The 20,125-nt window shown below is 42.9% G+C and overlaps 1 protein-coding gene across 8 annotated transcripts in view; it reads left to right on the top strand.

The window, feature by feature from the left end:
- The window catches only part of STARD13 (StAR related lipid transfer domain containing 13), a 218,720-nt gene that overhangs the window by 138,794 nt on the left and 59,801 nt on the right, over window positions 1-20,125 (top strand). The window contains exon 1 of one of the 8 annotated variants that reach the window (XM_083437016.1): window positions 8,079-8,474. The exons of 6 other annotated variants lie outside the window; for them this stretch is intronic. The gene's annotated coding sequence lies outside the window, so the exon portion shown is untranslated. Of the gene's footprint in view, window positions 1-8,078; window positions 8,475-20,125 lie in introns of those variants that run through there. One more of the 8 variants, XM_083437015.1, reaches the window with a different exon arrangement.

Below are 20,125 nucleotides of genomic sequence, written 5' to 3'. Positions count from 1 at the left end.
GTTCAAGCTCCAGCTGCTTGTCTCTTCATGTTCCTGTTTAAAATGTCATGCAGTTACATAATGTATGAAAAAGGAATTTGATACATAATGTTTGGAAGTTCCATTGCATAAGCACAGAACAAAAACACTCTATTACTTTGCCCTTCCTTTTTTAAAAAAAGGGTTTTGGGGTGGTGTTTTTGATTGTGTGTGTGTGGGGGGGGTTGTGTGTGTTTTTTGGTGCAGTATAGATACCCATTAACCCATAAACAGCTGGCGTATTTCTCTCCCTCTCCATATAACAAGTCTGCTTTAATTTGTAAGGCAATTGTTCTTTTGTTGTACTTTGGGTTCTGAAAACGCTGGTTGAGCAAGAATGCAAGCTCTAGATGGCCTCTAGTGGACTGCTTGCGGAACTGTAGGAATCTTTGTTTAACCAGCAGTCATTTCTCCAACTGCTTCTCAGGTGTGGTTGCACAGATACTTTGGCTTCAGCTAATATTGTATTATGTGGATAATTTTCTTTGCGTTGCTGTTACTGAGTAAAAGAGAGCATCTTCTGATGCCCTAGGCGTCGTCCTTTATGCATTGCCAAGGAAGATGAAAGTCTGTGGCTGGGTTTAGCTAAATTAAACTGCATCCCCTCCTTTACAAGCACCACTCAAAGGAAGGTGACCATCATTGCCAGCAACTGCCCTCAGGCATAGCTGTTGCCCTCCTTTCTAGGATTGGGGAAGAGGTTGGTTATAGCCTGATTATTTTGTACCATTGGCTCAACAGGCTAAGCCAAAGGTGGACAGCTCCCATCATCTCTGATTATTGGTTTTGCTGGCTGGGAGTTTAGTTCAACAGTATCTGAAGAGCCATAGATTCCCCAGCACTGGGAGACATTGTTTCCTAGAGGTGGGCAGAAGGTATGATAGGATAATATTGGTAGATCTTGGGATAATTTACCATAGATTATCAAGACCTTCTGACTGTCAAATATTTGGTTTATTCACAAATTTGCAAGTACAGTAACACCTCGGGTTACATTGCCTTCAGGTAACGTAAACTTCAGGTTGCGAAAGTGGCAACCCCAGAAGTGTTTCGCTGTGCGCGCATGCACAGAAGCGGTCAGTCTACCACCACACGTGCATGCGCAGAAGCAGTCTACCGCTTCTCCTCGTGTTGCAAAAACCTCAGGATCCAGCTGGACCTCCGGAATGGATCCCGTTTGCAACCAGAGGTACCAGTGTAGGGATTAAGTGGAAGCGAACCACATGTCCAGTCCTACCAAGCAGTAGATTTGCTATCCCACATCAGATTCCTAGAGAGAAAGATCTTTCTCTCTGGGAATCTGGCGTCAGTGGTGCCATCAGATCGGGGCTTTAGTGCCGAAACCTGATTATGCAGGAAGGCCCCACAAATCCCAACAGGGCTGCTTAGCCTCTTCTTCTACAAGAGAATACACCCTGCCCATCTGTGGGTAGTCTCTCAGAAACATGCCCCAAACTCCACAAGCCAAAGAAATCAAACAAGAAGGGCAGAACAGGGGTGGCATTCACTCTTAGACTACCTTCCAGGGACCACATGCCAGGAGTGGATGTGGTCACCCCACACTTTCTCACATTCACTTTTTCACACACATGGGGGAGGAGCATGCAAACAGGCCAATAGCGTGTGCACATGCACACACCAGCAGATCTGTGCAGATCAGCTGAGGAAGAGAGTTATCACTGCTTCTCCATTCATCAAATTATCTGATGACCAGGGACTGAGTAATTTCAATCCCTGGCAGTGCCCTGGGCTCTACCTACCCCAGCAAAATGTCTCCAACTTTTTCCACTCTTTTTGCCTTTGCCAGCAAAATCGATAGGGGTTTGGTGGGCAGGAGGTAGAAAAATTCCTTAAGGAGCTGGATCAGACATTTTAACTTACCCACCTCTGACTTAGGGCTGTGGCTCTAAAGGGTGTTCCTTCTCCTTCCCTAAACCTGAGGGGCTGTACCACCCGAGTTACACATACATTATCAGAGTGTAATGGCAGCTGCTGCCATGATGGTTCACACGCTGCTTGTGGTGATGCCTGGTGGAAGCAGATGGCATGACAGAGCAGATGGCGCAGTCTCCTGTTACTCCCACATTGCCCCAGCCTGGATCAGGCAACATTGGCATGAGAAGTAACGGCTTTGTTGGCTGTTAGGCTTTCATCCCCTCCTTGCAAAATGCATAATAGAGGGAAAATGGGAAAGTCACTGAAGGAGGGATAGAATCAATAGATTATTGTGCATAGTATGTGTACTTTGGTTTGATGAAGCAACGCTTTTCAGGTAATAACATGAATAGTGAAAGAAAAACAAATATTAATTCCCTAGGCCGGTAAAAGATCAAAGAGAGACCTAATTCCGCAAAAGCACAGTGACCTTTGTCTTTCTATAATAAAGCACACTGTGGTCGTATGCATAGTGAAACACATTCTGCAGCTGTAAAATAAATAACTTCCAGATTAATTTCTCCTTTGTTAGTATGAGCCTAGAAGTCACATTTATAGCACATGGAAGCTGGGAACTGTAGTTTACCCCGGGCAAAGCTAAAATTCCCAGCACATTTAACAAACTGCCATTTGCAGGATACTTAAGGGGAAGCCATATGATTTAAAAGTATGGTATGGATATGCTTTTGTCATGAGCCACATGAAAGTGGTTCCTACTCATACACATACATCATGCTTTTTATTTTATTTAATAGTTTCTATTTGTGCATTTCAGAACTGAGGTCTTTGTCCTATTCCAGCATCTCCACTGTAAGCACATATAACTCCAGTAACATCTACAGTACTGGTATTCAAACCCCTGGCCAGATCCTGCAAGCGAGAGCTATGTATGCAGTAAGTTCTGCATATGTTTAGCCTTGCTGGATTTGCAACTGTGTAGATTCAGCGTTATCCATGTGAATCGTGGGGAGCTGTGGACTCTGGGGTCTCTTCCAACCCTCTATGATTCTGTGGATGTCTTGCTTTTATAATCTACGTGCCCTTGGTAATGAGGGCCAGTTTAAAACATCGTAGAGGGTTCCAATTCATGCGGGAAATCAGCATGAATAGAGGAGCTTCCCAGCTTCAGACCAGAAGGGATTGGCAGCGTGCCTTTGCTCTCTCTTGTGAGCTTGCACGCAAGTGAATTGAACACTGAAATAGGACTTGTCGTACTCTAAAATGCTTTCTTTCCCTCTTTGTAATGAGGCGCCTGCAAAATTTATTTGCAAAGCTCAACAAAGGGTGGTACTCAACTAAGCTTAACTCAAAGTAGACCTACTGAAATTAATGGACCTAACTTAGCCATGTTCATTAATTTCAGTGGTCTACTTTGACGGTAGAACAGTCTCCCTTGGGAGGTTGTGGACTCTCCTTCCTTGGAGGCTTTTAAGCAGAGGTTGGATGGCCATCTGGCATGGATGCTTTAGATGAGATTTCTGCATTGCAGTGGGTTGGAAAAGATGAGCCTTGAGTCCCTTCCAGCTCTTAAGATTCTGAGATTCTATTTAGTTGAATACCACCCAAAGTCTTCAGCAGTCCTTCTGCCTTCAGCATCTTAGCACAAACAGAACTGGGGAAGCATTTTTGCTGTGCTTCTAGATCTGGGAATAGGCCTGGAATTGTTTCGCCTTCCTAGGAACCGTGTGGTTATTTTTCAGTCAGCCAGTTCTTTGCTGTGAATAAGGCATCACATCCCCTTGGAAGAACTGTTACAGCCACTGCACTTAAAACCTGAAGCACGAACTTCTTGGACATGGGCCTCAGCAGGAGAACCGTGACTTGCACTTGGATGGAGTGTTAATTTCTCGGAATCGCACTGCTCGTGATAACATAAAACTTGCACGCTGTATAATGGACATTGTTTTCTACAGGGCCTCCTGGAAGGCAAGAAGGGTATTTGGGTTACTTTACTTGCTTGTATGGTTCCATGGCTCTGGCTTCCCTCTGTTTTTCGCTGCTAAATCACATTAAGAGAAGCAAGGATGAGTGTGGGATCTTTAACAACTCCACTTAGTTCTGCCTTGCAAAGAAGTTGAACTTTTTCCACTTCAGCACAAGGTTTGGCATAAGAAGGAGGCTAAATCAAAGACACAGTTCTAACAAAGCCTGGCGTTTATTCTTGAGGGTGAACATATAGGACATGTTTGCCATTGGCCTCTTTCAAACTAGTGGGAATATTTAGCTATGTATTAATACCATGAGGATAAGCGAAACAAAGTTTGTCTGTCATTACTGAAGCCAGAGTCAGTGACATGCAGTTCCACACACCCATCAGTCTGCTGCACATGAGGGAATGACCACCTCATATTCACAGGGAGAAGTGTTTGCCTTGAAATAGCTTCTGTAGCAAAATATCCTCTCCAAATTTTACCAAGTTACCATGTATTGAGATTATCAGTCAGGGAAGATTTCACGTTCATCTCCCATGCAGGTTCTGGAATTTTATATTTCATGAGGTAGCAACTGCTACACAGTTTGGAAAATAGCTGAGTTTCCCACCATGTAAATAAAATGTTTTGCAAGCTGAAGAATAAGTGATTTGGCGGATAGCAAGCTAGTAGTGGAGCTCTGTGCTGTAAAAATTCCTTCTGACTGGTTACACCAGTTGAAGTTCACAATCTAAATGTGCAACCCATTAACAGGCCTTGTCAGTGATGGCTCACCTCTTACAGAATGTTCTCCCCAAAGAAGCTACTTTAAGATGCCAGGGGGAAAAGTTTCATTTCAGCCAGGCTTTTCACCTTTAGCTTAGAAAGTTTTAGATATCATGGCCTTCTTTAGTGGGTGGGATATTTTAGATAACATTTTATGTATGTGATGGGGGGGGGCTTTTATTCTATTTTTGTTTTATGTTAGTTTAAATTTATGTATTATATTGTTTGAGTTTGAGTTTACTTTTTGTAAATGAAAAGCAACCAATAAGTGTAAATAATAAGAAATCTGTGCAGTTTGAAGTATCACAATCCTGTGTTTATAAAAGCACTTTGTATCCTAAAAGTAATTAATAAATCATTAATAATTCAAGCAGCATCTGAGAACAAAGCAAAACTCTCTCTGGAAACTCCCATCCCTGCCTAGTCCAGACTTAGCAGCAATGAATCACATTTTAAGTCCATACGCTTGGCTTAAAAAAATAATTCCATTTGCCCATAAAAATGTATCCAGGACCAGCCTTAAATAACCTGATGTCCTCCTGATGTTCGGTGACTACAGATTCTTTTGGCACTTGGAGGGTAGCAAATTGATGAAGGCTGCCCTGGATCACAATTCAGGCTTTTTCAGTATCTGGCTTGTTGCCCGTTAATAATTGTCACAAGGCCAGTCACGGGTTCAATGTTGTATTAAAATAAAGTTGTTCTGCAACAAGTTGTCTTGCTGAATAAAACACTGGGCTGCACCTTACATCATTGCGTAGGGCTGTTTTCCATGTTACTTTTCTGTATTGCGTATGGTTAAAAGACATGCGAGAAGGCATCCAGAAAATGGGCATGCTTGTTTGTAAAGAGAGAATTGTCCAAGTCTGAAAATATGTGTTTGGCATACGAACTGCCTTACAGGGTGCTGCCGTTTTCCTAGCCGCGCTGGTGAGACCTTATAACTGGAGGTTCGAGGGACTGAAGTCAGGATTGGATGCGAAGCATGTGCTGTGCCTCACAACTGCAGCATACACCTCCAACATGCTACATGCTTGTGTCTGCTTCTTCACAGAAGAGATCATAGTTCAGGGTTACCAAACTGTCTTGCATGTATAAGGTCCAATCGTAGTCATGTGCCCTACTTTACCCATGTCAGCCTTATTGAAAGGCTATTTGAGGACAGTCCCACATTTGAAAGTCCATATGGTTAAATTCCAGTTGAAGCAAGGGCCTTGAGGGTGTCCATCAATAGTTAAGACCTCTAGAGGACATCAAGCAGTTACGAAGGTCACCTGGGCACAGTCTTACCCACTATGATAATGTCTATATCTACGGAATATATAACATTTCAATTTAAATTATTGTAATTATTTCTAAAGTTTCATCTATACATATAAACTAGAGCAAGGTTTCCCAGACTTGGGTCTCCAGCTGTTTTTGGACTACCATTCCCATCATCCCTGACCACTGGTCCTGCTGGCTAGGGATGATGGGATTTGTAGTCCAAAAAACAGCTGGAGACCCAAGTCTGGGAAACCCTCAACTAGTTTATGCACATGTTATGAAAATTTGTTCTCTTTGCCCTCTTCCTTTCTTTTTTGGTGATGTGTAAGTGACCTCTCTAGTCCCTCTCAATTTAAGCACTAGAATCCGCAATGATAAGGATTTTGGGTAGCAGGTCTTAGGGGGCCAGGTCTTGATCTTTGGAAGACTGGGCTAGATGGATCAGTGTTGTCCCTACTTCCACATATTTCATGGATGAGCAGCTCATCAGGATGGTTTGCAGAGCAGTTTTGGAAAATAAACATCGTGAGACAGCTTACTCAGCTATTTCCTGTGACTCCGACGGGCTTTGTACAACTGTGGTCGTAACAAAGGAAGTGATCTTCCAACTCAAGTGCTGGCAGACAGAGTAAATGTGGGTTCAAATTAGCAGCAATTACTCTTACTATTTAATATAATTTATTTTCAGCTATAGCACCTTTCCACAAACATTCAGGGTAGTTTACAATTAAAAAAACAACCAAAAATACAAAAAAAAATCTGTAAAACTACAGAGCAAACTAAAATTGACTTTTAAAACTCTAAATAGGAGTGGTAGCTTAAAGTTTTTATCCTACAATATCCTACTGGAATAAACTATCTTCACTGTCCCTAAAAGCAAGTAGCACTAGAGCAGGCATCCCCAACCTTCGGCCCTCCAGATGTTTTGGACTACAATTCCCATCATCCCTGACCACTGGTCCTGTTAGCTAGGGATCATGGGAGTTGTAGGCCAAAACATCTGGAGGGCCGCAGGTTGGGGATGCCTGCACTAGATCCAGGTGGACCTCCCTTGAATGGCTGTTCCAGATCTTTGGCACCACAGCTGAAAAGGCCATGTCTCAAGTGCTCATCCACCATGTTTTAACAGCAGGAGAAACTGAAGCAGTGTCTCCAAAGATGAGCAAAGTTGCCAAGCATTTCTCAAGATGTTTTAGTCCTAGACCATTTGGTGCTTTAAAGGTCGAAACCAGTACAGTGGTACCTCAGGTTACAAGCGCTTCAGGTTACAGACGCTTCAGGTTACAGACTCCGCTAACCCAGAAATAGTACCTCGGGTTAAGAACTTTGCTTCAGGATGAGAACAGAAATCTTGCGGCAGTGGCAGCAGCGGGAGGCCCCATTAGCTAAAGTGGTACCTCAGGTTAAGAATGGACCTCTGGAACGAATTAAGTTCTTAACCAGAGGTATCACTGTACCTTCAATTAAGTCCAAAAACAATATGGAAAACCAGGGAAGCTGCATAAGATTGCTGTATTGTGATATGATCAAATGGCTCTGGTCAGAACTCTGGCAACTGTGTTTTGAACCAATTGAAGTTTCCAGAGCGTCTTCAAGGGCACTCTCACACATCACATGTGCCGAATCTAGCAGTGGCTTAATGACTGAGACAAAGACCGATTTCTATTTTTAAAAGGTGTCATTGGCATATTAAGAGGGTGAAAAGCACTCCTAGCAGCCACTGCCACCTTGCAGGGCCAGATCGCAAGAGCATTTCCAAACTGATAACCAGCTGCCCAGAGGAATTCAGGTTGCATTCACCAGAATAACAACCCCATCCTGTGTGAATTAAGCTTCAGCTTGTTCACCGTCATGACATCAACCAGTGCCAAAATGCAACCAGTTTAGGACTTCCCCAGCTTCACCGGGATTAGAAGACAGAAATGAGAGGTAGAGCTGAGTGTGATTTGCATAGTGACCTCGACGGCTGGTGGTATGCATTTTTTAAAGGACTGCTTAGTATAAACTGTGCAGTGTGTTTTGCCTCACACTGGCATTAGGATAGGGAAGTATTGTATTACATTGACATAGCTCTTCGGGCTTGAAGGTCACAGCTCTCTTGTCATAAGTTCTCCGTATTATTGATTTGACTGTGCGGTTGACTTTCATGTGCACCTCATTAAGATGAGTAATTGTTTTCCAAGTTGCAAGTGGAGGTGCAGGTCTCTTCATGGTATAATTGCATGATTTACCCTGAGCAGCCAGTGGTAAGAGAAATGTTTTACAGAAGATCCAGCTGTGAGTTTTCATTTCTTCAGGAACAGGAGGAGGCGGGACTAGAAACCAACCTAAAGCCAGGCAGGGCATTGATCAGACCAGAAATGATGTAGAGAGCACACACAGCCCTGCAGACAGCCTCGTGGAAATATTAACTGGCAGAGATAACCAAGAGGAAATGCTCAGTGGCAGAGTGAAACCATCTGTCAGATTCCAAACAGTTCTTCTCAATAAGCAGAAAATGAAACCGAGAAAGGATTGTGTTTAACGGAACAGCGGAGCCTTGGGATATTTGTACACAAAGTAAGTTTTCATCCTCCAGTAATTATGTGTTTATTAGTACGATAACTAATGCCATTTGAAGTGCTCTTCAGTTTGGGAAGGGGGGAAAACGAGCTTATCTTCTCTGCACTCCCTCTGTACTTTAAAGGTTTTAAATATGCATTAGACATGCGACCAAGTTTATCGTGAAGTTGCTTATTTAAAACAATTTGCAAACAAGCTTTTGAATTGCTCATATTGCATGTTGTAGAGTGGTTTTGATGGTCTTGTTTGAGAGGCACCTTCTCTGTGTTAAAGACTTATTTTAGAATCATTCATACTGGCAGTACTGATTAGGAGCACGCCTGGTATATAAGTAATGAAAGGGGAGAATATAATCTGTCTTTGGGAGGTTGAGAAAAATTGTATGCTTATCCCATATTTATCCTGAGATAAACAAGAAGAAACTACAAACAGTATATCAAACTAAATCCTATCCTTTCTGAGATTATTGATAATATGGCCATTAAGAAGAATGTCTCGAGTGAGTTTTGAAAATAATAAATGTATGTGGTCCAAAAGTATCTTCAAAGTTTATGTGCATCCAGTCATACTTTGTTTAGCATTTCAACAAGGTTTTCAGTGTGATTGGTTTTATATTTTCATAAGTGAAACTATGGCATGTCAATTGCAAGAACTGTGTACCAATTTATTTGGCGGGTCTTGGTGGGTGCCAGCCACCTAATTTCTAATGGCTTGAGATGGAGGTGATAATAAGCAGAAGGTGCTTGCAATTACCTTATGGAAGACCCTAGAAATTGGTTTTATTTGGCACCAAACAATCCTGCTACAGTTTTGTACAGCAACGACACTTTTGTTGTGGTAGGTTTTATGCGCTATCTGCTCTCGGCCAGAAGTGGAAGCTTTAGTTGTAAACTCTCTTTTTTTAAATAAAAAAACAACAACTCTCTCTCTCTCTCTCTCTCTCTCTCTCTCAATGTTATGGCCCAATATGGATGACAAAACATTGTAGCATGTGTGGGAAAATGGCTGCAGTCCAATGTCTGGAATCATTTATCTTCTGGTAGAGTTTGGAAGATGACTGTTTTTATGCATTTTACAGAACTCCCCGCTGATTGATGTCATTTGCTTAGGGGGGAGGATGCCCTGTTGTTGCGAACAGGGATGAATGGGGTGGAGGGGGAGTATCACACTCTTGGTACTATTTAACTATCAAACAATAATAGTAGGAGCAGAGTGGGTTGCATCCTGTCCAGTGTCCCTGATGCACTTCTTTTTTAAAGCCTTTGGCACATTTATGTTTAGTTTTTGACAGTCACATAGATCTATCTGATCGCTTCTTAAACATAAAACCCTTCTCTTTTTCAGCTTTGGGAACTGCTGAGCCAAGGATAGGGGTTCCCACCTTTTTCACTTAAAGGGTTTCCCTAGAATTGCTGCTGATTTTACTGTCGAGATTGGTGGGGAACAGAAACGATGGTGCGTTCATGCAGTTTATGTTCTCTGTGTCTTAGCACTTGTCCTTTGCCCGCCAAGACATTTCCATTCATTTTGCCAGGATTTAGTAAAGAGGTTGCATCATAATCATAATGTGGTTGCCACACATCTAAATCCTATGATAGTTTGGCTGTGTGCTACATGCAGTCCTTAAAATTACTAGAGTTTATATGTGTGGTGTTGTTGTTTTTAATGGTTCGGCAGGGGCTTTAGGCTTTTGACACATTAGTTTTACTCAAGAGGAGTCTAAGGCTGACTACACACTATACTCAGTGTGCAGAGCATGCCCACTTCTGGTTTGGGAAGTGGCGTACAAACGTTGGCCTCAAAAATCTTATCTTGTGGCTATCTACCTTTGTTGTTTCTTAGGAAATGATGCGTTTTGATGCTTTTCACCTTCAGTCCTAATTGAGAAAAAGGATAGCCTAGCTACACTGCAAGCCCAAGAAAGCAGGCTGATAAAACCATTTTCTCTATCTTCCTGTCAGCATGCTTTTGATACTGTGCATGCCTCGAAATCATTTGTTCCCTTCTCCTAGCCCCCTCACTTGGCTATCCGTGTCATACGTTGAAACTGATATTTGCTGTACACCACCTATTTCCTCCAATCTTGACTTTGACGTCATTGGCATCAGATTGCAGGGTGGTGAATGAATGGGCTCTGTGTGGTACATGCATATGTGTTTGCTAATTAGATGGGCTGTTTCTGTATTCAGAGCCCCCTTTCCAAGACAAAAGGTCGGATTGATTTATTTTCCATTTTTGACTGGAAGTCACTTCATGGGAAAGCCACTAACAAGAGAAGCTACAAAGGGCATTTTGCACAGCTAAGTTAGCAAGGCAGAAATGTAAGGGAAAGAGGAATAATGGAACATTGCTTTGCTCCATCCTAGATTGTTGTCGTTGAGGCTTTCAGACGGGAAAGAGAATCTCACCACATATAAACCCCATCTGTTTGTTTCTTCAAGAAGGTTCTCTTAACTATAATACTTTGTTCGCCTTTCACATATTTCCGCTGTTCTGGAAAAGAAGCTGCAGCTATCTCAAGTAGAATTAGCCCACAACTATTTTATTTTAATCCTAGGTTGCTAAGCAGAAGTGCACAGGCTTCGTGTCCTTCTAGCCTTTCTTATCAGGTGAACAATTATTAAGTAAAGGCTGGAATGTTATTTTAAAATATTGTAAGCTGGAACTGTAATGTAAACTTTTTAGTCATATGCAATCTTCCATTTAATCATTTCCGGTGTGAAAGACAAAACTCTGGCAAAGACCTCTCATAAAGTTTGCCACTACGTATCTTAGGGCTATACATTTTTTCCACTGGACTTTTATTTTTTACATTAACTTGTAAAGAAGGCTGATCGCCAAAGAATTGATGCTTTTGAATTATGGTGCTGGAGGAGACTCTTGAGAGTCCCATGGACTGCAAGAAGATCAAACCTATCCATTCTTAAGGAAATCAGCTCTGAGTGCTCACTGGAAAGACAGATCGTGAAGCTGAGGCTCCAGTACTTTGGCCACCTCATGAGAAGAGAAGACTCCCTGGAAAAGACCCTGATGTTGGGAAAGATTGAGGGCACAAGGAGAAGGGGACGACAGAGGGCAAGATGGTTGGACAGTGTTCTCGAATCTACAAACATGAGTCTGACCAAGCTGCTGGAGGCAGTGGAAGACAGGAGTGCCTGGCGTGCTCTGGTCCATGGGGTCATGAAGAGTCGGACACAACTAAACGACTAATCAACAAACTTGTAAATTTAATTCCATAAAAGAGATCGTCCCTGTTGACCCTATGAAATATCAATTAACGTTGATATACCAATCTTTAGTAGTTGAAATAAGCTGACGAGTAGTGAAAAAACACGCAGTGGATCCCATTGCTACATCCTCCCCATTAACCCCAGGCAGCGAGAAGTTTCAGGGTCAGTGCTTACCTGAGTCTGACTTCCTTGTGAAGGAGAGAAGCCCGGAGACATATAGTGATTTTCAATATTTGGATGTATTTTCAAAAATACAAGCTGAGTGTAGATGGATACCTTAAGCATTTTATAGGCAGTGATTGCTTGGCTGAAGCCCCCCCCCCCCCCCCCCCCGAGAAGCAGTTTGGCACCCCTAAAGGTGTCTCTCCCCACTTCAACTCTCAGTTCAGCTATCTCTGCCCCTTTGTGTGTCCCTGTCTTCTTCTTCTAATTTCTTTGTAACAATATATAGTGTATGTATAGCCAAGCACCTCAGTATAATGATATGAAGTGGCTAGTTTCCACGTCCAGATTTATTCTCTAAGGGCTTAATAAGCTGCTGTCATTCATCTTAAGGGAATCTTAAGGACCTGGAATAGCTTTCTGGAAGTCTGGAGGCCCTCAGAGTCCAGACATTCAGCTACAACTTCCATCATGCCTGGACCTGGGCCATGTTTGCTAGGGCTGATGGGAGTCATAGTTCAGCAACAGCTGGTGGTCTGATGGCCCTCTACTCCTGATCTAACATTGATAACTCTGATTGGTGCAGCTGTCAGATGTTCTCAGGCAGAGATCTTCTCCCCAGCTCTATGACTTGGACCTTCTACATACCAGGCATCTTCTCTCTCTCTCTCTCAGAGTTGTGGCTCATCCCCATCTCCCCCTAAGTGATGCTCAAAGATGTATAGACTTGAAATTGTATTTTCCAGATAGGCAGCAACACAACAGATGATCTCTTTAGCTCAATCTGGGTGTCTGAATATACAGTATGCAGTTCTATAAGCAAATTGCATGAATTATTCATTTTGACAAACAGATGTTTTCATGAGTAGGCTCTCTTGGGAATCGCACCGGTGTATATAAAATGTTATAACTAGCTCTTGTGGGAAAGGGAAAGGGAAGCAGTTTTTTATGTCTGGTATGGAGAACACTTGTTTGGAACGTAGCCTTCTATAGCCCTCATCCTAGTTGCTTCTTGGATGAAGAATAGTGAAGTCAGTCCACTACCTTATAAATGGTTTACAAATTTCTATAAAAGACCAGATCAGTATTTTGTGGAAATATCTTGGCAATCCCACCACCCTTTTAGTTGACTCAGCCAACAGCTGCTCATTGTACTTCTTTAAGCTTCCTGGCAACACTGCCCTACAGAACCATAGATTTTTTGGGTTCATAATGATATGGATGAGTTCAGTAAGTCTGACTATAAAATCTGGAGCAAGTTCCCTCCTCATTATAGCTAAACATATTAACCATTTATACCAGAGTAATTTGAGATTGCTCAGTGTTTGAAGATCACAGGCTAAGACTGCAGTCTTACGTATTATTTGCACACAATATGTTTTTGTGGCACTCATTTCAGCTGCCCGCGCAGCAAAATTCTAAGCATGTTCTCTCAGAAACAAATTCCCCTATGTTCAGTGACTATACTTCCTACTAACTGTTTGGGGTTGCTGCCTTTAAGCTTAAGCCCATAGGTCTAGCCCTAAGCTGCTTTTCCGTGTGTCATGTTCCAAGTTATTTCAAGTGGACTTTTCCACTGTGCAGGCATATCCCATCATTGTTGGTCCCAATCAAGATAGTCATCTCTTAAGTCCCACTGAAAGCAAAGGGACCTGGAATTAGTCTTAGGGTGAGAATTGTGCCAGTCCTTTGGGTGTGGGCCTCTCACACGTTATTTTATACATACACTGAGGAGGTGTGTCGATGCAGTCCTCACCATGTAGAGTGAATCTTTTTTCAAGTGAGTTTCTGAATGCCTTCTTGGCTTTACACAAGTCCTCTATGTTGCTCCTAATCTTGCCTGTCTCCCACCTTTCCTAGCTAGTATACTCAATGTATGCATGCCTTTTCACTTTCCCCTCCCTGCTGTCTGATGGGCTGTCGGTTGCCCACTCCTGCCCTCAGTATAGAATACAGACCAGCTGACTCTCCCACTTCAGGTGAGAAAGACTCCAGATTTGGGGACTGATACCCCTTCCTCTTGCTTTGAATTCTAATGTCCAGTTGCCTTTGTTCTTCTCAGTTCCACCTTCATTTGGTTTCCCAAACAATATTGTTGACAATTCATGTGATCCAAAGCTGGCAAGGGCAGCGAAACGATTTGCTTTGATCTACCAACGCAAGAGCTATGTTTGCAAGATCAAAGTCAACTGCTTTGCTACGCCACTCAAGTCCTGTGCAATCCAATAAGCACTTTGCAAAACAGCTAAATACATTTAACACAATAATGTACTTTTTAACCCGCAGAATTCCTGACTCATTCATCACATCCAAGATTTGGGTTAGAGAGATGGCATCCATTGCATATTCTGAATGATGTCAGAATAATCCTTAGAAATACGAAACATTCCAAACATTTGAAATTTTAGAACTATTGCAGTGATTAGCAAATCCATCAGAGGTTTTATGCCACGAGACACCAGTCATTCACGGCCCCCTTCGCTGCTCATCTGAGGAGTAGTAGTCCCCTAGCAAACAGTCAAGAAGCAACAATCTGCCTAGGCATTTTTTCAAGGTAGAGAGAAAGAAAAGACAGCATTTTCAACAATCTGGAATGCCTCTCCTAGCTTTTCAGAGCAGGTACCAAGATAGCACCACGTTATTGATGTCAAGGAGTACCAGAGTGGTGTAGTGGTTAGAGAGCTAGACTAGGACTTGGGAGACCAGGGTTCAAATCTCCACTCAGACATAACACTCAGTCTCCCAGCCTAACCTACCTTGTAGAGCTGTTGTGAGGATGAGGAGAAATAAATGCAAATTCAAGGAAGAGGAAGAGGGTAGCATATGAAAGAGGAAGTAAGAGAGGAAGGACACAGGCAGGAAGAGTGAAAGGGTGGGCAAGTGGTCATTAAAAATGCATATATTAAATGAAAGTTTGTTTTACGCAGAGGGACGTAATACCCAGAATACACACATGCGCACATTTCTTGGAAATTAAATATAATAGTGTTTTCTTAAGAACATTTAGCTGAATTACAAGAATTGTCGTCAGGGGACAAAACCCACATTCATTCCATTGTATGCCTTGGGCTTGGACTTGTGTATCCCCTATGTGGAATGTTTGGTATTTGGTGCTTTGTTTTTGTGGATGGCATTAGTGGGGAAAGGTTGTCTAAAAAAGCAACTCAGGGGGATGGCAAGTAGAGACAAAGACACCATTACGGAGCCTGTGGTTTTAGCAAACTGTTTATCATGCTAACTTAGAGATTGTAGATTGAAATCATGCGACACACAATTCTGATGAAAACAAATCAACAACTGGTTTCCTAGCAAGGAAGATATGCACAACATTGCCCTTCCCTTTCATTTAAGGCAAGTCCTTTCTGGGATTTATTGACGCAAACTTCAATTCAGATACCTTCCTGGCCTTTAAAGGAAGCTTCATTCCAACAACCTCCTGAAGTTCTCTAAAGAAAAGTTACTCATGGGGCTTAATAATTAGCAGATAAACGGGCAGCATTATTAGTTTCAGTAACTCATGGAGGGGAGGGCAGTATTTCATGCCTAAGAGGACCACCTCTGCCTCCCACTTGTGTTTTTAGACTGGCCTGTGTTGTTGCTCCCTTCTCTGTTCAGTTATCTGTGTTGAAGCACCTAGATTGTGCAGAGAAAGGTAGGGAGACTTCAGTGGAATCCACAAGACCGCCCCCCCTCCCCCGGCAGCAAGGAGGGCCAGGAGTCGCAGGACAATACATAGCTCCAAATGAGCAATTTGTTCTAATAAAGTTTGGGAGCAGATTTGGCCTTGTTAAACCTCCCCCCCCCCACACCAGACTAAGGGTATAAGTAGAGCTTGCTAAATCAGGCTAATAATAATAATATTAATTTATTTGTACCCCACCCACTTCCAACAAAGATTAACAATATATTAAAATGTCGCACATTAAAAACTTCCCTGAACAGGGCCAACTTCAGATGTCTTCTAAAAGTCAGATAGTTGTTTATTTCCTTGACCTGATGGGAGGGCGTTCCACAGGGCGGGCGCCACTACCGAGAAGGCCCTATGCCTGGTTGCTTGTAGTTTTGCTTCTCGCAGTGAGGGAACCACCAGAAGGCCCTCAGAACTGGACCTCAGTGTCTGGGCTGAACAATGGGGGTAAAGACACTCCTTCAGGTATACTGGCCAATGGTCCATGTAGCACCACATACTGTTCTCACAGTGGCCAACCAAATGCTTGAGAGTAAGTCTCATCCTGTACCGACTGAGCTATTCCATAACCGCCTCCTTGGTCTGCTTCCTGAACCAGGAAGATACTGGGGAGGCCATACAGGCCCTGCTGACTGTCAGCCTCAATGGACTACTGCTGTCCAACAGAAGGTTCAGACCCCTGAACTGGGTCTTCAGCTGCTGACTCAAGACATGACAGCAGCCTGATAAAAACAGTAGCTCCAGGGGCTGTGAGCAAAGGTAGCAGTCAGACCCACATCTGTAATTCAGCCAAGGCAACTCTGAGTCATTTAAGCAGGATAGATATTTTTTAAGCAGCCTTGTCTGTCCAGTGTTCTTATATACGGTAGCTGTACTTATTGTATCATTTCTACTCTAGAACTACTCTGAGGTTTATATTATATCTCGCAGTGGGCTGCATATTCCTGTCAATTGCATATGGTGAGGCTTAGCAAATCCTAACTCTGCAGAAAATGTTACCCTCCAGCAAGTAAGCAAGCAGTGCTACAAGGAATGCCAATCGTACAAAGTGCAGCAATTTCCATAGGGGTAGTAAATATAGTGGTTGTTGAGCAGATTTTTATAGAATTGATTGTGGATTCATGGGAGGGGAGAGAAGATAACTCTATCAGACCCACAGAAAAAGAAATCAGAAGGTACATTCCTTGGAAAAAGTATATACCTTCATTCCAGCAGCAGTTATTTCCTTGTGATGTAGGCAAAAGCGGTATTTAAAAACAAATTTTGTGCCAAACACAAATAGAAGTAGGTTTTCTGGCTTCCCAGCTTCAATATGGAAGCACCCAATTTAATACCAATTCACAGCTCTGACCAAGCGGCAGTTTTAACAGGCAGCAAAGCTGTCATTTGCTCATTCACACAGCCAGATCTCTTTTTTAGTCCGTGGTTAATCTGACTTATACCAGCCTCCTTTTGGCACTAGCTTTCATTTTCATTTAACTTTGGCAGCAAGGAAAGTAGGCGTTTTTGCCTTCATGTGTTTGAAGCCCCAATAGAGGACGTTTGAAAACTTGGCAGTAAGACTGCAGTCCTATGTTCCTGTACCTGGGAGTAAGCCCCACTGAACTCACTGGGACTTACTTCCAAGTAGACATGCATAGGCTTGCACTTTGAAATGCCATGTACCTTGCAGCTGAAGGCACAAATACAGACCGCTGGTTAAAATCCATGCTGGCTTCAGGTCTCTCACAAGTCCCTAATGAAGTGTGTAACTTCTTGAATACACTGCATTATATGCAGGACTCAGCTAAAATCGGGGAGAACTTCATCTTTGAAGATGCAATGCGGTCTTCTAAGGTTTGCTTCATTAGTCAACCTCAGTGCATTACCACACCTGGGTTAGTAGTAGCTTTGGTCTATATAGTGGTAGCTATAATTTTTTAACGCATTGGGGATGCATAAATGAAGACCTTTGTCTCCGTTGAGAAATTGTCCTTACTGTCAACTGCCATATTTTTCTGTGTGTAAGACGATGCTTTTTGCTAAAAAAATTAGGCAAAAATTGGGTGTCGTCTTATACACGGATAGTGAATGCAGAGGGGGGGACGTGCGATTAACAGCAGCAGCAAGCAGGAGATTGGCAGCGATGATTGGGCGGGTGATTGGCAGCTGTGGTGAGGTGGGCAGGCAATTGGTGGCTTTGGCAAGTGGGTGGGCGGGCTGTTGGTGGCAGCAAGTGGGCAGACAATTGGCAGCTGCGGCGAGGTGCGCGATTGGCAGTGGCTGTGGCAAGCGATTAGCAGTGGCGGGCAGGCAGGTGAGCAATTGGCAGAAGTGGCCTCCCCCCAAAAGCTAAACAACTTAATTTCTTAATTTTGGGTTTAAAAAAATAGGGGGCGTCTTATACATGGGAGCGTCTTATACACTGAAAAATACAGTAATCCCCATAGCAGATGACCTTAGTATATGTTTTCACTCCAAAATACATCAATTTATTCAAATGTCATTTCGCCCCTACATTTTTGTCTCTATACTGATGTTTGTTTTCAACTGGATGTACCCAAGTTTGCAATGTTAAAACTACCGAGCATAAGAAACAGAGTCTCTCCATTGCCATCAATGGCAATTTTAATTCACTTGAGGTCATATTATGTATACACTTTAGGAGCTGTACATTATAACAATGCGCTGAAGAAGAGGAATGTGTTTTTCTTGGATTGATGCCAAACCCTTAACTTCAGATACCATGTATGAGAAATTTCAACATCTTGTTTTGAGAAATTATTCCAGGAATCCTGTTGAACAATATGGACCGCATTAATCTAGAAATAAGTTCCTTGTACTTACCAGAAGAAACCGCCATGCAGTTTGCCTATACATTCTCCCATGTCCACTTCCTCTACTCCTCTTATAATAGATTTAATAACCTTCCCACAGATCATTTCCTGGGGCGCAACAGCCATTTGTTGTAGATGGTTAATGGCCTGAGGCTGTACCTCAGGCTGTCAGCTCCTCCAAGTTGCTCATTAATCCTTAGATACACACTCGGCTGCAGACAGAATTCCTCACATCTTCAGCGTGTTCTGCCAGCCATATTCTATTTCATGGCCCCATAGTTCTGGACAGATTCACTGGAGTCATTATGTTCCTTTCCCAATAGTTATTTTGAAAAGGTCCACATGACCGGGGGTCTTCAGCATGTTTGGTTGGTTAGTTGGTTTTGTGCAATCCTTTTTTTTTCTTCTTCTTTGGGAAATAGCGTTTTCTTATGCCAAAAAAGGGTGCATGAGCATATTATCTTAACATATTACGGTGGTACCTCGGGTTAAGAACTTAATTCATTCTGAAGGTCCGTTCTTAACCTGAAACTGTTCTTAACCTGAGGTACCACTTTAGCTAATGGGGCTTCCCGCTGCCGCCACGCGATTTCTCATTCTGAAGCCAAGTTTTTAACCCGAGGAACTATTTCTGGGTTAGCAGAGTCTGTAACCTGAAGCGTCTGTAACCTGAAGCGTCTGTAACCTGAGGTACCACTGTAATAGGGTTGGTATGGGGAAAGCTGTGTCTTCAAGAAATCAGGGCCAATTTGTTTAGGGCTATAAAGGTGAGCGGCAGCACTTTAAAGTAGGCCCAGAAGTGGATTGTCAACCAGTGAATCCAAAACTAATTACTCCCTCTAACAGCAAACTCTGGTAGTAAGTGCTGACAGGACTGCACCCAAAGCAGGGCCCCTGAGGAGCACTGGGCTGTGCCGCACTGGGGTTGCCCCTTGCCCACTTCCCTCTGTGCCCACTCACTGGGCCTGGGCTGCTCAGCTGCCTTTGCCAGGTCAGGGATCTCCACAGAAGTCAGTGCCTGTGTGTGGGAACCTGGTTGCGCACCCTCTGAATTTTGCACCCAGGGCCACAGCCCCCTGGGGACCCCCACGCTATGCCGCTGGAGTGGAGTGACCATTCACTGTGAGCTCCATGTTGATGATGATACAAACATCCTGGTATTGGCAACCTAATTAGCACCTGTAGTGATATATTAAAAGTATTCCCTGAGGGAACAGGCAATAAGATTGAACTTGAAGATTTAAGTTGTAATTTAGCATTTTGGACTCTCAGTCTGCATTTCCTTTGTCCAAGAATAGCTGCTTTAAGGTCAGCACCACCAGACTGATAAAAGTGGAATTTAATGTATTTCTCCCTTAATTAGCATACGAAGGAAGACATGCATTAAATTCTGTATTATAGGTTTGGTACTGTAGCTGCCTCCATGCCTAATCTGAACATTACTGCTGCCTTATGTGCTAACCTCCTAATGATGAGGTGACTATTAGCATTACAAATTCTGCAAATGCAAGTTGTAACCCCCCACCCAAAAAAGCTAACTGCATGATGTGGTTCTGCTTCTAAAAGTGTAAAGCATTCAAAGTCAATGTGAATTAATTATGTTACCATGGCTTTTTAAGAAAAGATTCCCCACCCTCGCTAATAGTACTTGCCCCCTTTGAAATGTTAACACTGTTAACATAAATACAGCGGTAATAACTAAAGCTCCTATTGAAATCATGGTGTGTTATAGTCAGAGAGAAAAACATTTAG

Source organism: Podarcis tiliguerta (assembly GCF_965153285.1).
Source record: "Podarcis tiliguerta genome assembly, chromosome: 4".
NCBI lineage: Eukaryota > Metazoa > Chordata > Lepidosauria > Squamata > Lacertidae > Podarcis > Podarcis tiliguerta.
Note: the sequence above shows the minus strand (reverse complement) of the source record. Positions and strands in the feature narration are given on the sequence as shown.